Below are 17,777 nucleotides of genomic sequence, written 5' to 3'. Positions count from 1 at the left end.
CAAGCTTTTTTTTATTTATTATGGGCATATGCCACTATTCAAAAATTTTTGTTTTGAAGGCCATACTAGAAGAGTTAGCCATTTTTCTTAAACAACTTATTAACCATTTTATCCTTAAAATGAGATGTTCAACTCCCATCTCCTTACTCTTATGCTTAAAGTGGTCCTTGAAGCCTTTTCAAGATGGTGGTAATTTTTCAATAATTTTAGTCAGTTAGAAAGATTACTCAAAATCATTCATTCAGCATGAATATCATATAAGATGAGATGAAACTCTTGAACTTAAATGATCATGGCCCTTGAATCAACCACATCGAAAACCAAAAATATATTGACTATAATTTTGTTTTCATACTAGCATCTTCAACTTTGAATTTTTAGTCCAAAGCTTTCCATAGTGTCTTTACACTATCGATTTAACTATATACATCATATAACATGTTATCCAATCCATTCACGATATAGTTCTTGCACACAAAATTATTATGATTATATGTGCCTATATTTGCTATAAATGATGGAATCATATTCATTACCTGACATCTTTAATGCTTCTTCAAATAAGAACTTGATCAGATAAAGCAATATCTATTGTTACCATCTCTTAGAGTTCCATCATTGAACTTTTCATGTTTCTTAATATACACCACAAAAGATGATGGTAAAATTCTTTCTTTCAAAGTAATACTTACCAAAGCAGCATTGATTGTGGTAGCTTGCTATTAAGTTGGAGTTATGATAATTTTTTTAAAATAATAGCCAAATATATATAATTAAAATCTAGATTTAAACATGCAAATCACAAAGAAATGTACTAGACAAATAAAGAAATGTAGTAGACAAATTCAATTTCAACACGAAAAAACTTACTAAAAAATTCCCTAATAACTTAGCATGCAGAATTACAAAAAGTACCAAGTTATCACAAAAATGCATAAACTAAATAATTAGATAATATATTTAGATTTGATAGACAAGCACATAAAGAACACCAGTAAAAATTTTAATCTTAAGATTAGAATTCTAACAACTTCCTAAATTATCAAACTACTTTGGAAAGTTCTAGATGTATAAACTAAACAAATGACTAGTTAAAATAAAACCTTAAGATTGTTTTTTTTTTTTTTGAAGAGTTTTAAGTTTCACAAACATGTCAATTAAAGATTCTTTGATATTAATTTTTTATTTATTCATAATTTGTTTTAATTATATTCTATGTTAAATTTTTTTATTGGATAATAATTTACAATAAAGTTTTAACACTAAAAACAGTGAAATTTATTTTTAATTTGGCCTTATTAACCATATTTATAAATAAATTTTCAAATAAACTATCACATTCCACACATGTACTATTAAAAAAAAGGAAAACAAACTCATACAAAATTATAACTACTATAACAAACCAAATCAAAAGAGATTCAAAGAAAAAAAAATACATGTCAAATTATTGATTTCATTGGGCAATAAACATTATAAAATGATTTGATACAATCCCTAATAGTGTGATTGCTCAAATTCTAAAACAAAATCTAACAATAACCATATGAGTATTAACCTTCAATCTAAACAATGTAGTGAAAAAGAAGAAGAAGCTAAGTCTGCTAGAGAAGTTACAGTATCTCAAGACACAATTTACTATTTATTATAATAATGTAATTCATTAAATCTTTTAACTTGCTTTTGGGGGGAGACAGTCTTTTAACAATGACATAAATATCTTTGATGGGTGATGTGAGGTTATATTGGTAATTGTCTTTTAAATGTACAATAAAATTACTTATTTAACCCTTTAATAAAATAAATCATCTGTTGCTCAAATGATCCCTTTTATTTTCATTTTTCATAGAATAATATAATTACTTTGATACACTTAAATACCAAACCAATTAAACTTTCACCTAAGAGATTTTTTGTCATTTTACTTTTTTTTTTTTGTAAATTTCGAGGGTACTAAAGGGTATTTTTGGAAATTACATTTATTAAATATGATTAATAAATGTGTTGGCGTGTGCTCAACACAAACGCTAACTTGTGGACGACCCCTATGTCGTTTGGGCAGCATGTGAGGGGCCTTCTGGTCATAAAACACCGCTTTCTGGGGCGGTGTTTGAAAGGTCTCGGTGTCCCTGACCTGATAAGGTGGTATGTGTGCCACCATTCACGGCAGTTCAACCTCTTCTTTTCCCCTATTTGTTTTCTCTCTCTCTCTCTCCACCTAGATTTTCACGCCAACCCTTTAAAATTTCAAGAATAACCCTCTAATTTGTTGGTTCTTCAAATTTAGTCTTTTTTTTATTACGATTCTTTTTTATTTTGAATAATTTATAAAATTGATATGTATTTTCAATTTCATCCCTCTTACAGTTTTTTATCTTTAAATTTCGTCCCTATTCTTTTGATTGCTATTTTTTTTTTTGTTTTGAGTCAGTTTTTAAATTGATTTTGTTTTGTGATTTCACCCTCCTTCTTTTCTTTTCTTTTTCCTATAAGATTTAATTCGTGTTCTTTTGATTGCTCATTTTTTGGCACTGACAAGTTTTTATTTGGGGTCATTTTTTAAATTTGTTTTGTTTTATGATTTCATTATCTTTTTTTTTCTATCAAATTTAATCCTTGTTCTTTTGATTTCCAATTTCTTTGTTTTGACAAGTTTTTAAATTGATATTTTTAAATTGACTGATAATAAACTTCTTGATTGGACCCGGATCTAGGGCTTTATTGGTTGCGGGTTTTTAAGATTTGACCAGGTATAGGATGTTTGCCCAAGTTTGCTTGGTTATTACAGATGTTTTTCAATTTCACCCATATGATTTTTTTTAATATTTAAAATTTGTTCCTTATTCTCTTAATCTCTATTTATTTTATTTGAGATCATTTTTAAATTTGTTTCATTAAATTGCATCCTCTTTGGGGTTTTTGTTCTTATCAATTTTGTTCTTTATACTCTTTGTTGCTTTTGCATGTTTTTTTTATTGATATGTTTTTACTGATTTCATCTTTTAAAATTAAATTGGTTGAGATTTAAACTTCTTGATTGATTCCAGGGTAATGATTTCATGGGATGTGACTTTTAGATATTATACCAAGTTTAAGAGGTTTGCTGAGTTTGCCCGGTTTTTCCCTTTTTTTTTAACTGATTTTTCTTATTTCTTATCCTATTTGTTTTTAGTTTTTTTCCCCGGTTTGATTCTATTATGTTATCCCTCCATAATTTTTTTCTATTTCACACCCTGCCATTTTTAATCTATAAATAATCTATCATATTACAAATAATTTTTAATTTCACCCCTCATAATTTGTTAATATTTCAAGTTTGGTTCTAATTCTTTTAATTGCGATTTATTTTGTTTAGAATTATTTTTTTTTAATTTTCATTCTCATTGGGCTTTTTCTATCAAATTTCATCCCTATTCTTTTTGTTATTGTTTTTTTTTAATTTGCAAGTTTTTTTATTAATATTTTTTTCTCGATTTCATCCTTCAAAATTAGATTTCTTGAGAGTTAAGTTTTTTAATTGAAGTCAGGTCTAGAATTTTACATGGTCTTAAAGATTGGATCAGGTTTAGAAGGTTCGCTTGAATTTGATTGTTTTTTCTTTTCTTTTTTTTTTAAGCTTATGTTTTCTTATTTTTTTGGTTTTTGTTCTATTGGGTTAGCACTCTATAATATTTTTCAATATATATAACCCTTACCATTTTTGAATCTATAACTAATCTATCAAATTAGAAATGTTTTCCAGTTTCACCCCTTGTGATTTTTTAATCTTTCAAATCTGATACTCATTCTTTTAATTACTATTTAGTTTGTTTGGTATCATTCCTTTTCTTTTCTTTTTTCAGATTTCATCCTCCTTAGGTGTTTTTCTCTAAAATTTTATACTCGTTCTTTTTGTTATTTTTTTTTCTTTTCTTTGCAAGTTTTTTTTATTAATAGTTTTTCAACGATTCCATCCTTCAAAATTAAATTGAAAGATATTTAAATTTCTTGATTGAACTCGGGTCTAGGACTTAATGAGTTGTAAATTTTTTAGATTAAATCAAGGTTAGAAAGTTCGCCTTTGTTTTTTTGTTTTTTTTTTCTCGTTTTCTAAGCTAATGTTTTTTGCCATTTTTTTTTAGTTTTACTCTTTTTTGTGGTTTTTCTTCAATTAGGTTAGTATTAAGTTGTTTGATAATCCGGATAAGCTCAAGTGTGGTTTTTCTAAATTTTTTTCATTGTTAATTTTTTCATTAGTTTATTTATTATTGTTGTTTTTTTCTTATATTTATATTATCACTTGAATCAATGACTCGGGACTAGAATTTTTTTTAACCTAACACTTTTTTACATAAAAAATTAGCTCGGTCCACAGTGAAACATGAACAACATATCTAGTAAAAACCAAATAAACAGCCCACATGTGTTAAGTGAGGGTGATAGCTAGTTATGTATAATATTTTAGTTAACAAAGCTTTTGATGGGAATAAATTTGTCATGAATGTCATAATTATGATATAAGATATAATTGTGTGTGTTTTACTACATTAGAAATTAAGATGCCTTTTGTTGAAGTTCTCAAAAATTGATTAATTAAACTGTATTTGTGTTTTGTTTATGACTAGAGTGCTATATTCTCAAACTAACTCCTATAAATTTATTTATACAATACATTCATATAATAATTACGATTCCCTCTTTCAACTCATCCTGAATTGCTTCTTGAATATAATAGTACAGTTAGGAGCAATAATTGGGTAGGAGATTATGTAAGAAAAATGTATACCTATGGCAATAATGTTATACCATGTAAGGATAGCGGCATCTGGTTCGGTTCTGGAGTTGTAAGAAGCATCTATTTGACTGGGAGTTAGTTTCAAGCTGAGTACTGCAAATCTCTTCAGTTTATGTGAAACGTAGAAGCTTTCAGGCTGGGATCAATACATTCTTAATCCTTCATGGGATAAATATGATAAGAACTCATAGATAGTGGATGATGGAATTGGAGAGTGTTGGGATGTAGCATGGCATAATTTAAATGCAAGAATTAATGCGAGACTAGGATTAATTGTCACATAATTAAGTTTTAAAAATGAAGTCCATACTATCAATTAATCAAACAATTAATGTTATATGTTATATGTTGTAGAAGAGAAATATAGCCATAAGAGTTGCTAATCCGTAGGCAAAACAATTTCTGCCTTGTGAATGAACTGCAATCGGCCTTGTTCTCCATATGAATGCGATCTCAACATGAATGATCCCTGTGGTTTTAAAATATATGAGTTTGTGTGTGCGCGCTGTGTTATATTCATTAGTTTAGCCTATGCATGATGAGGACTGGTTATCCACACAACAATTTCTCAAAAATTTGGGATTCGCAATATATATATATATATATATATAACGCACAGAAAGTGAATAATGTAATTGAAGGCAAAAATATACTGTTCATTTCCCCCCTACATTTAATGATGTTACATGCATCGCTTTATTTAATCACTTTTTTTTTAATTTTTAATCAAAGGACAGGTATAATATACTTGAAATTAAAAAGTCGGAGAAGGCAATTATTAATTAGAATGATAAAATGTTTTACATGATGAAAATTGAAGTTCTTGGTGAATATACAGATCTAAATAAAAGATAGTACAATGCAGGAAAGTTCAAGTTGAATCTTGTTTGATTGTTAATGACATATACTATGTGACCCGAGATCTCCCTCAACACGCAAGAACGTCCATCAAGCCCTTTGCCCTAGCTCCACGGCATTAATTTAGCTGGTGGACGGGAAGGGCTCTCTCCATTTGCGTCACGGCTAGAGCTAGTTTTAGCTTTCAAGGGAAAAAATGATTTTTTTGTGCAACCTCAAGTTGAGATTCAATATGGGGCATCCTTCCTCCTTTTCTTTGTCTATGATTCTATGCATTAAAGGATCCTATTAAAGGCCATTTGACTTTTACAGGCATTTTTAGCTAGAGACCCTCTCTGAGATCTAACTAAAAAGTGACCATCTCCCATCTCACTTGCCTTAAAGTTGGATTGGGACTTATCCTGTCAAATTCTAATTCAAATCATCAAGGTGGGGCATCATTAGATCAATGAAAAAAAACTAAAACGAAAAAAAGAGAAGAGAGAGAGAGAGAGAGAGAGAGTCAAGAACTAGCACTCTTTCAAAATAGTAAGATCATATATATATATATATCAGATGTGATTAATATCAACACCTATGTATATAACAATACTAATTTTATCATATTAATTCGGGAATTATTTTCAAAAAGTGATTTAGGATATAAACTTTGTATAGGACTAGCATGCTTCAGTTCCCACCAGAGTTCCCTGCTACGCTTCTAGGGATATGGTTCGGCTTCATGTCATTGATGAAAAGATACGTAGAATCTTTTCCTGCACCAGAAAAATACAAACATCCACAGCTATAAAATAAGAAACGACAGAATACTAGGTATTTAGTCAAGCGACACTATTTTTCCTTCGACAAATGAAAGAGTACAGACAAGTCGTGATTACAAATCCTGCTATTACAATGTTAAAGGAAATTAAGACAAGAGATGTTAAGAGAAAAAACAAAAACAGTTATCAAACAGAAATCTGGTTGTAACAGCAAGTCAAGCATTAATTATACAAACCATCAATTGTTCTAGTGGAATAGTGTTTCTGGAGATCGACTTGGAGAGACATGAAAGAGTACTGAGATATTGGCACGGCTCAATCAAATCAAACGAACATAAAACAAGAAGAAGAAGAAGAAGAAGAAAGACACTTTGCTCTGAAGTCGTGATCTGAGTGAACCAGGCCAATATCATAGTCACTCTTCCACATGATTTCAACACGGTAAACAATCCCTTCTTTGCCTTGTCAAGAGAAATGGGAGAGTTCCATCAAGATAACAAGAGATCAAAATGACCAGAGAGGAAGAGAGGGAGGTTTTTTGTTTCCTTGGAAGATGGCTAGCAAGGTGTGAGGGAGAGGTGAGAATGTCTGGGGTAGGATTTAAGAGGGCAAGAGGGCCTGCATGAGCATTTAAAACCGCGACTACCAAAGCAGAAAGCTGGGCCAGTGCATTTAAATCCATTATTCTCCCTCCATCCTTTTCTCTTCTACAGTAAATCCAAGCCTAAAAAGTAATAATCTTGTGAGAAATCCAGAAATAAAAACAAAACCATGAACTTTCACTTCAAGGAAACCCCCAAATTAACATCACAGAAATAAGACTATAGTTTTCTTTTCCTTGTCGATGGCATTCCTCAGTAATCTGCCTTTTCAATTTGTCAACAACAAGTCACCAAGTGGGATAAGGAGTGGACCAAGGGATATATACAGATGAGAGCCACCATGCACACCCACAGCCTCAGAGTTCAACACAACACTTAAAAGTTTAATGACTGTTTCAGATAGATCCTAAAATTATATATAAAATTGTCTTCTTCGAATGAAAAAAAGCTACTTTACAGTTTTTAATTTCATTTCACTTTTGTGTATGAAAATGATTTTTTCTTGACTCCCCTATTTATTATTGCCCTCTCCAACATAAAATTTTAATTTCTAGCCCTGCTATATCATGTTGAGGTTAGAAAATACTTAAGAAATTACCTTAACAATTAATTTGAGTTTAAACCTCAGCGTGTAAGAAGCAAAAACACGTCCCTCAACCATTTCACATGATTGCTTGGATTGATAGCAGATGGAGCAGGTCAAAATATTAAATTCTTGCCCTTTGCTGCATAAATAATGTTCGGATGGGCAAGATTGTAATATGGGTGCCATGGTTAAAAGCAAAAGGAGGGTAAAATTAAAAAAAGAAAAAGAAAAAGAAAATTAAGTGAGGCAACGAATGGATGGCGATATCCACTGTCTTAATTGCGAACCAGAAAGACCACCAACATTAATGAGGGAATCTCTCTCTGAACGAACAGGCGGCAACATTAATAAGGCAAGCTTCCCGTGAGACCATTTTTAGAACTTTTTAAGTTCTAATTCACTGGCTTTATGAAAAGACTTGGGAGGGCAGTTAATGCAATTAATTATCTCTGGTTTTCATTTTTTACTTACTCCCGTTTGTTTGTTAGAAAATGTTTTTTTAAAAAATAAATTCTGAAAAAATAAGTTATTTTTTTATATTTGATAGTGTAATAAAAAATAAGTTAGAAAATATTTTTTAGTGTTCGGTTATGTCATGGAAAATGAGCTGGAAAATAACTTATTAATGTTTTATTTTTTTCAAGTTTATTAAAATAATAAGGAACAAATCTTACAAATTAAAAAGTTGAATGAGAATAAAATTGAAAAAAAAATATAATTTCATAAATTATCTCAAATAAAATAAATAATAATCAAAATAATAGAGATCAAATCTAAAAAATAAAAAAAAAATTGAAAGATGAAGAAATTAAAATAATAATAATTAACATTTCATAAATTATTTTAAATAAAATAAGTAACAATCAAAAGAGTAAGAACCAAATTTGATAGATAAAAAATTTCAATTAAAAAATGATAAGGGAAAAGCAAATAATAATTATAAAAATGAGGACCAAAATTAATATAAAAATTAAATTCTAAGGGATGAAATTAAAAAACAAATATTCAAAACAATATATATAGCAATCAAAAGTTTGAGGGCCAAATTTGATATAATCAGTAAATAATATGACATTTCTAATTTTTTCACAACTTCCGGAAAATGTTTTCCGCCCAAAATAAAAGAAAAACACTTTCCTGAAAACCAAGCCAAATTTTTCTTTGACTGAAAAGTGTTTTCCGTTAACCAACTTTTCTAATGGCAAACAAACAGTACAGGAAAGTTTGGAAAGTGATTTCCCGAAAATCATTTTCTGATAAACAAACGCAACCTTATAAAGGGTAAACCAAGTTATAATCTTGTTAATTTGTTGAATCCTCTAATTTAATTTGGTATAGATGAGGTAGTTGTCTTTCATTAAGAGAGGATTTAGGAGTGTGGTAGATGTTATTTTTTAAAGTGTTTTTCATCTAAAAATATATTAAAATAAGTCATCAGTGACTTTTTTTGGTGTCATTGGATTGTCTTATCAAGATATTTCCAACGATATCAGTGGTGTCGTCATCAGAATTTCAGTGTATCTTAGAGATTTTTTCTTTTTATCTTTCCTTTTTTTCTCTCTCATCTATCATCTCTTCTTATTGAATTTTATGTCTAATAATTTTGCAATTTAAGTGAGATGCAAATGATATTTGTTATTTGTGAATCACAGATGTTATATGCGACTCTCTAAACTATATTATTTTTTAAAATATTTTTTGCATAATGTTATTTTATTAAAAAAATTTACTATATATGCTAAAAAAAAATGGTTCAAAGATTGCTTGCCTCTTATGTGTGATGATTAGGTATGAATGGAGGTTGATAGGTAGAAAGAAGAGTAAGCTTTGGGTAATATAATAAAATTTAGTCATTTAATTATTGTGAGATAGGAGAGACAGAAACAACTAAGTAAAGGTGAAAATATGAAATAAAAGACAGGTGAAGCTATCTTTAATATAGTAATATATAAATCAAGTGAATATCTTTATATTATATTAGGTTGATAATGTACAAGATAAAATAAAATATGAATTTTTTTTATTATTTTTAATATATATTAAAATCAAAATTGCAATATTTGAAATAATAAATAGCAATCATTATTTTCACTTTACTTTACAATATGGACATTAATTTTTTTAAAACTAACATAAAATAGCAATTTATCTAGTCATCAAAGTCATATTAAAAAAAGATTTTTACTCGTGCTAAAAAAAGTTAATTAATTTTTGATAATATAATATAATTAAATTATGATTTACTTAGTTATTAAATTATTTTTAAAAAATATATTTAAAAATAAAATAAATAATTAAACTAATCATATATAAAATAAGATATTTACTCATGTTCAATAAATATATATGAAGGAGTACGTACATATAAATCAGCCTCAAATTTCCCAAATCACAAGCAAGAAAAAATTGTTGTTTGAAAAGTCTAAACACCTAATTAATTCAAGGCTATAATGATGCAATGGAGAAGAGAGGGAATTAACTCAGAGAATTAATTCGAAAACAAGTTCGTCGGCAACCTGTCAAGCATCAATCCACCCTCTGCTTGCTTCTTCCTGCGCGGGTCAATTTCATGATTTAGCCATAACTGATTTCTTCATCGTTTTGAAGGATTTATTATAATTTCAATTCATCTCTCTGGGACACCACACATCAATTGATAGAGATCTCTATGCTTTTTGAGAGATTTATCAAATATTTAATATTAATTTATAAAATACCACTACAAAAAAGTTAGCATCTAATGAAAAATTTATTATCAATAAAATTATGAATGAGGATTTCTATCTCTTATGCTTAATTGTGTGTTTGAGGTAATCTAACTTTACTAGAAAATAACAACAATTATGAGTTTACTTTTTTAAAATATATATTATTTTTTAAAATATTTGTTCTCAGTTTTAATCTGTATTTAAACTTATGATAAGTTCCTATTTGTTTTGGGTTTTTCTAATTTAATTAATTTTTAAATAATGCTCTTATCGATTAATACACAGATTCCTGACATTTATATATATATGATTTAATGAAATTGAACGAAATGATAATATCTTAACAAACTAGTTTAAGATCTTAAAAATACTCTTACAAGGGTAAAATCAATAATTATAAGAAAAGGAGTACAAGGTATAGTTTTGAAACCCAACCCGGCCTGGCGGGTCGATCAGGAACTAGACCGGGTTGAAGAAAAAATAGAAAAAGGAAAAACCCGGTTGATCCGGCATGTTGACCCGGTGACCCGGCAAGACCTGGTTAAAAACCTGGTTGTAACCCGTTGACTTTTTTTTTTTTACTAAAATGATGTCATTTTGATTAAAAAAAAGAATTGACCCGGGCGACCCGATGACCTGATCAAAACCCGGAACCCGGGCCTTGGACCGGAGTGACCACTGGGCCGGGTCTGAAAACTATGGTACAAGGGCATTAATCCTATAAAAGAAATATATATTGACCTATTAAATTACAATAAAATCTGTGATAGGTTTCAGTTGGAAAGTTTTTAAAATTGCTTCCACCTTGTTCCCTAAGAATTAAAATCAAAGACTATATATAGCTTATAGCCAGCAACATGACATGTCTTTCATGCTTGAATTAAGAAAAAGGGAAAATTTACTATAAAAATAAAAAAAAGGGAAAATTGTCAGTTTTTAAGATAACAAGACACCACTAACTGTTACCAAAAAAAATAAACACGATGTTGTTATTTTAGTAATTTTATGGTAGTAAAAGAGTAGATAATAATATTTTATTAGCTATTATTTAGAGTTTATTTTAATGAAATAGAAAGATATACTTAGGATAGAAAAATTCTAAATGTAGATATTTTTATTATTTTTGGTGGGTAATTAATTTTATCTTTTAATTTTAAATTTTCTCCTTAGTTATTTTATAAAAAAATTATTGGTTTTTAATTTTCTCATTCAATCTAAGTTCATCCAAAAGAAAATTTGTAGGTACTCTCTAATTTATTTATTTTTAGTTTAAACCTGATTCTTTTAATTGCTATTTTTTAATTTTAAATTCTTTTGTGTGAATGTTTTTTTTCTTGATTCATCCTTCAACGTTTAATTTGTTGGGGATTGAGCTTTACGGTTTTTTCATATATGATGTTTTTAATCTAGTGACTTGAGTCATAGGTCTAAAAGACTAACATGGATTTACAATTTTTTTTTTAGCTTATTTTTTTTGTATTTTATAGTTTGACATTAGTTTTTTTTTAAAGAAATTAGTTTTGTGGTTTTCTTCAATTTATTTTCTATTCGGTTATCCTAATGTCATGATCTACGTCATGAGTTTTGCAAGTTAATTTGAGTTGACTCGTTTTTTATTGTCCTTGTTATATGTCTATCACGCTACCTCAGGTTGACTCAAGCTTGTGTTTTTTATCCATTTCTATCCAATTTTATACTTTCAAGGTTTTTTTTTCAAACAATCATGATCTTTTTTTAAAAAAAAAAAATATTCATTTATTATCCTTATCTTTTTTATCATCTAATTTAAATAAAACCAAATTAAGTATAACCGAGTCGTTGTAAGTTTTTCTTACTTTTTGGGAACACACTTACAGCACTTAAATAATATTTTTTAAAAAGAAAAAAAATACAAATCTACGATGTAGCGCGAGTCCACGTCTTTTTGTAACTATAAACCATGAGAAGTACTGTTTTTTTGAGACATAATCTTATGAACTTAATTATTAATTAATTAGAAAGTAATCCGAAGAGAGAAACAGGACTGCATGTGTTTCTATCCCTCCAGTGTATGCCTTTATCTCCCGTCATGAAAATCATAAACCACATACTTTTGATTTCATTTATATATATATATATATATATATATATATATATATATATATATATATATATATATATATATTCATCAATCCCTTGTATTGGATAATAAGATTAGTAATACAATCGAATTAGAAATATTAATATATCAACTATGCATTCTTTGATTTTTTAATTTACATTTCATATATATTCAATTGAGGGTTCGTATGGTGCTTATATTGCACAAAGCAACTCTATTTTGATAAAAGAAAAAAAGGAAAAATATATTTCAACGTACCTTATTACGGAAAGCTCAAGGTTTGAGTCTGATGTTTAGCAAATTTTAATAATACAAACAAACAATAAACCCTATGTACGGTTACTTAAGCATTGTGAGTGAGAAGCGTAAAAACATACCAAATTTAGGGAAGGTTTAGAAATTTATTCTAATCCGTGTTTTTAAAAATTTTAAATATTTTTTAGTTTAAAATTAATAATTTTTAGTGTTTTTAGATTGTTTTGATTCGCTAATATTAAAAATAATTTTAAAAAAATAAAAAAAAATATTATTTTAATGTGTTTCTAAGTGAAAAACAACTACAACCACATTCCCAAACACTTCCTTATACTTTTCTCTATATGTTTAGGTAATAGACCAGATAAAAGATTTTAACACACAAATGTGTAAGAGACGGGCGAAAACCTTGTTATGTCATATATGGAAGCCAAAGGGAAAAACATGGAGAGAAACAAGAGATGATGCGTAAATAAGTGGCTGTAATTTTTGTTTTTGTGTTTTAAAAATATTTTTTAAAAAAATTAAAATTTTTTATTTTTTTTACTTTAAATTAATATTTTTTTTAGTATTTTCAAATCATTTTGATATGCTGGTATCAAAATGATTTTTTTAAAAATAAAAAAATATTATTTTAATATATTTTTAAATAAAATTTATTTTAAAAATCAACACTTACCATGTTGCCGAGCAACCCTGTCAGTGATCATCATCCATTCAATTACTGTTCCGCTTCTCTTGAGAGTTTTGAAATGTAAATAATTGGGTTTAGGGATTCGTTTTCGAATCCTCTATTTCTGGGTTCATTGCTATAAGATTTGGGGTTTGATTAATGTTCTATTTTTGTTGACGAGGGACGCTTGCGTGCAAATCTCTCGAGTGTGTCTTAATTATATCAATTCTTCGAAGAAGACTTTGCTCGAAAATTTACTCCATCATGGCTAAGTATCAGATTCGTGACAACCGCCCAACCCCATGACCCAGGTTCCCTAGGACAGGCCATCATGAGGAGTATTAGGGGTTTGATTCTTCTAACAAGCATAGATACATAATTGTGTTTGATACTGTTTTTCAATTTATTTGCTTAATTGAATTTTCTATATTATAATCTATTATGGGGCAATGTGTATCTCGAGGAGGGAAGAAAAAGGAAGTTTGGGGTGGTGGAGGTGGCTTGGAGTCAGGGAGATATGGGTGGTAGGCCCATGATAAGGGAGTGACGGTCGAGGTTCTATATTGTTAGGAGATGTGTGGTGATGCTATTTGTTGGCACAAATATGGCAAACATTAGTTTTTATTTTTTCCTTGTTTTCGTTTGAAAAAACTTAAAATTCTAGATTTTTGGTTTCCTAATTATTCTTTAAATGCCATGTTTATTATACAATACTCTAAACCCTATGGGGGGATTCACGGTTCCCCCCACACATAAAACACTGTGAATCACAACAGTAATCCATAGTGTTTTTTTTTTTTGCTAACTTTTTCTTCTTTTTTTTCCGTTTTTTTTCTTTTTTTTGCAAAATTATTTTTTTTCAACTTTCTTATTTTTTTTTTCATTTATTTTTTTTCAAAATTATTTTTGTTGATTTTACCTTTTAAATATTGACCTGGTTAAAATTTTTGCTTTGTAATTTTTTTTTTAAATACTGTGGATTGCTGCGATGTTTTTCCACTTAGTTTTTCTATTTTATTTCTTTATTTCTCAAAATTATATTTGTCGATTTTTTTTTAATATTGAGCTGATTGAGAATTTGATTTTGTAATTTTTTTCTTTAAAACATTCTTGATTGTTACAGTGTTTCTCCGCATGGTTTTTTTTCCTCCAAAATTATCTTTATTTTATTTTATTTTTTAATATTGAGCTGGTTAAAAATTACAGTTACAATATGTGAGGAAATCACTATAACTTTTTTTGAAAATTACTGTCCATTGCTACAGTGTTTTTTCCCATATGGTTTTTTTTATAATTTTTTTTTCAAATTATCCCTTTTTATTTTATTTTTTTAATATTGAGTTGTTTGTGAATTACAATTACAAGTCATTACAAATAAGGCTAAATCATGTGGGGAAGCACTGTAGCTTTCATCACAAAACACTGTGAATTGCTACAGTGTTTCCAACATGATTTTTTTTTTTCCTTTTTTTGGTGTTTGTTTTGTTATTTTTTTTTATAAAATTATCTCTATCGATTTTTTTTTAATATTGAGCTGATTAAGAATTTAACTTTGTAATTTTTCTTCTTTAAAACACTGTGAATTGTTGCAGTGTTTTCCCATGTGATTTTTTTATGATTTTTTCCAAAATTATCTTTGTCGATTTTTTTTTTAATATTTAGTTGGTTAAGAATTATAATTACAATAAAACTAAATCATATGAGGAAAGCGTTGTAGTTTTTCTCACAAAACACTGTGGATTGTTACAATATTTCTCTAAATGTTTTTTATTTTATTTTATTGGGAAAAGTGTTATAGTTTTCCTCCCAAAACATTGTCAATTGCTACAACGTTTTTTCTCATGGGTTTTTTTCCTTCCAAAATTATCTTTGTTGGTTTTTTTTTTTAATATTATGTTGGTAGAGAATTTAGCTTTGTAATTTTTGTTCTTTTTATTAACTGAAAAGCTAAATCATGTGGCGAAAGCACTGTATCTTTCATCACAAAACACTGTAAATTGCTATAAATCATTTTGTTCAGTCTCTAAGTTTTGGATCGCCAACACAACTTTTTTTTTCGTCATGAAATATTTGCTCCATCATACCTTTAATTTCTATTACTTATCTAGCACTGGTTCACAATTATAACACTATCAAGTGCATTTGTTTTATAAGCCCGCAGCAGCGCGCGGGCATGTCATCTCGTACACTTCTATAAAATTGTCAAATATCAATGACAATACTAATGAAAAAAATACCATTTATAAATTACAATGATATTTATTAACAAAAAATTACACCACTATTTTCGTCGGTAATAACTGATTAAAAAAAATACTTCAAAGACCCCCTCTCTCTACAATAATACATATTTCTAAGATTCTTTCTCTAATATTATTGCACTTTGTCGCTGTAAAAATACTTACTTAAATATATAAAAATATTTTATCTATCATAGAAGACCTTTTATAAATATCAATTATTAGTCGCCTTGACTTCCTAAACACTAGCCACCAATCATATTGACTTATTAGATACCAATTACCAAGTACTTTAACTTATCAGGCTCCAGCTATCCGCTGCCAGTCACATTTGACATACTAGACACTAATTATCTGTCACCAATTATTTTAGCTTACTAAACACTAGCTACCAGCAACATTAGCGAGCTAGCTATAGTCTAATTTCACTTAATTTCCACAAAAACTACCAGCCATCTTAGCTGATAAAAATTAAAAAATAATTAAAATTAAATGATTAACTAATTATATATCCAATATATAAATCTTGTTACTGAAGAATTTGAATTTTTTATAACATCATGACTGTTATAAATCGTACACCTTGCCCATAGAAGATATGACATGACTGTACACTGATGGTGTGAGATGAATTGCGGAGAATAGCTAAAATTGCACTCCAAAACAGGACAATTCTTTTTTTAATGCTTTGCTCAACAATAGCAAAATGATATTCATGAAAAATAATATTTGTGCATAATGCAAACATTTGTATTTGAAAGGGAAAGAAAAGCAGATGGGTGGTTTGGTATGATTTAAAATTTTTGTTCTGTTTTTTTAAAATCCTTGGAAACATAAACATAAAATTTGAAAACCAATAGCTATTATGACAATTTTGAAAACCATTTCGTTTGTAGTGAAAATTCTTGACTATTATTGGTTGGTTTTTTCAATTTTTTGAAATAGTTTTAAAATTTAGTTTATAAAAATAAAAAACAGAAATGATTCTTTGCAACCCAAAGAAAATCAACATAAGATAACTCCTAGGTATAACTCTAACAAATATATATATATATATATATATATATATATATATATATATATATATATATATATATATATATATATATATATAACTTGGAAAATAAGGGCGCATGGCACTATGCTAAAAGGCTTAGTTATAGTTATTTTTTTTTACTACTAGTGAACCAAATATGGTACCTGTTTAAGGGCTGACATTGACGACGAGACTTCGAGTGAAAAGCTCCCATATGGTTCCTGTTTAAAGGCATATTCTCCTCTCAAGAAACCGATGCTGGTTAGGAAGGAGGATAAAATGGCAGACTTTTCCATCAAGAAGAGGCTGATCAGATGAGGTAGGACGAAGGATACACAGGCAAAAAGGGAAAACATCCAGGTAACTAAAAGCGTGGTTTATGCGAATTTGGATTCAGTATTAAGAAGCTTTTAATGATGTAGGGATTCATTAAGCTGGTTTTGTGGCAGACAATCGCGGGGACGAAGGATAATACATGCTGAAATTGAAATTGTCTATGATCCAACCCATAAAGCCCAAACACAACCCAAAACAAGTGTTGATAATAATAATGTCCAACCAGACTCAATTTATGAACATGAAAATCCATACCCAAAATCCAAACCACCCTTGAACCCACAATCTCCTAGCACTAAATCCCTCGTAACCCTTTAAAACAAGGAAGAAGAATTAACATTAACATCAACAAGAAATCTCAAAGGTGTGGAGCTTTTACCGTAACATGCACTGTAGAATGTAAGAGGAAATACTGTAGATTGTAATCGTTTTTCTTTTGTTCTAAAAATATCTTCCACTCTGGTCATCAAACTAATTATATATATATATAATTTTATCTTCTTCTATATTGTGATGAAAAGGAATTGAGTTTGGTAATTTTTTTTAATTTTATTCACATTCCAACAACAAAAAAAAACTAATTTTAATGTCAACTAGTTTCATTTGACGAGTTGAATTTCTTTTAGCTGTTTTTGACCATTAATACTCTATTTTATACACCAGGCGTGTGACCTACCCAAACCTAGACACTTGTCTTTTTTAGCTTTTTTTTTTAATTTTAATTGCAATTCACCAAGATAAATTAATCAGAGATTTTTTTTGGATATTATTTCATTAAATAACATTTGATTTTTGGCTCATTTTCAAAAAGTTATATAGTATTCTTTCCATCACATTAGCAAACATT

The 17,777-nt window shown here is 28.5% G+C and overlaps 1 long non-coding RNA gene across 1 annotated transcript; it reads right to left on the bottom strand.

Moving 5' to 3' along the window:
• Positions 1-5,522: 5,522 nt before the first annotated feature.
• LOC112327442 (uncharacterized) lies at positions 5,523-7,207 on the bottom strand. Its single transcript, XR_002981641.2, has 2 exons — positions 6,630-7,207; positions 5,523-6,387 (listed from the first exon to the last, which is right to left on the bottom strand). It is a non-coding gene; the product is annotated as an uncharacterized LOC112327442 (long non-coding RNA).
• Between the last annotated feature and the right edge of the window lie 10,570 nt (positions 7,208-17,777).

This window comes from Populus trichocarpa, chromosome 5 (genome assembly GCF_000002775.5).
Source record: "Populus trichocarpa isolate Nisqually-1 chromosome 5, P.trichocarpa_v4.1, whole genome shotgun sequence".
Taxonomy (NCBI): Eukaryota; Viridiplantae; Streptophyta; class Magnoliopsida; order Malpighiales; family Salicaceae; genus Populus; species Populus trichocarpa.
This window is presented reverse-complemented; position numbering and strand designations above follow the sequence as displayed.